The sequence below is a fragment of the Meleagris gallopavo genome, chromosome 4 (genome assembly GCF_000146605.3).
Source record: "Meleagris gallopavo isolate NT-WF06-2002-E0010 breed Aviagen turkey brand Nicholas breeding stock chromosome 4, Turkey_5.1, whole genome shotgun sequence".
In the NCBI taxonomy this organism is placed as follows: Eukaryota; Metazoa; Chordata; class Aves; order Galliformes; family Phasianidae; genus Meleagris; species Meleagris gallopavo.
The window spans coordinates 28,099,582-28,100,696 of NC_015014.2; positions in this window are offsets into that span (position 1 = coordinate 28,099,582).

Here is a 1,115-nt window from a genome sequence, read left to right on the forward strand (position 1 = left end):
CACACACAAAAAAAAAAAAAAATCAAAAGTCATTCACTGACTACTCCAAACACTTCTCTAGGAAATTGTCTTTCCCAATCTCAGATAGTGAACAATGACACACCACCTGCTTCTGAAATCCAGTCAATGGAATAAGATTTGGCCCAACTGTATTCATATTAGTCTCTCACAGGACATAAAGCAATATAAATCTATCTGGGACCTATCTATAGATGACTTTTATTTCCTTAAATTATTTCCTGTGAGCATATACTCAAGGCCTTTTTCTTTCACTTCAGAGAACTGTAGGCTCTCACACTGCCACATCCCACTCCTCTCCCATGTCTGCTTTAGAGATTTCCTCCTGACAGCTTGTCTCCTTCTACGGAGATATTCAAGATCAGTCTGGACGCCAATCTATGCAGTCTATTGGAGGGAACCTGCTTAGCAGGGCGTTTGACTTGATGATCTTGTGAAATCTCCTCCAACCCTTACTGTTCTATGATAATAAAATAAAGAATGGAACTAACAAAACCTTAGAGACATAACATTGTGCACCCATTTAATCATAACACTTTTTTTTTCCCCTGGCATTTATCCTTCTCTGATTAGCCTGCATTCTGTGAGATGGATTTCTATCCTATACTGGCCTTTTTAATAGTAGCCACTATTAAAAGAAGGGAAGGCAGAAATCAGCTGAACGTAAACAATGAATATCACAGGTTTTGCAACATAGCTTGAAGATAAATAACACGGTTTGCCTTCGGTGTTACAATCAGCTTGGCTAACATCTTAGTTAGCATCTGAGATACGCTGCTCATCACAAGTCATTTAGAAAGACAAGTGCCCCCAGGAAATACTTAACTTTGCACGACGTTAATATTTATGCTCTAAGGGAGACAACCGTGGAAAGCTGAGCTATATTTCCAACCAGACGATCAAAGCGTTGCGGGTGCTTAGGGCCACCGCATCCTTCAGCGTATCCAAAGAATGGTGCCTTCCCGCCACCAGCGCGGGTCTCCGTCGGCAAACACCTCAAGCACGCGCTTCAGGAATGGAGCAACCGGCGGGAGGAGAGCCCGCGTGGGAAGCAGCAGCGAGGCGCGAACTCCAGAGGCCGCCGAGCCCGCGCGCTG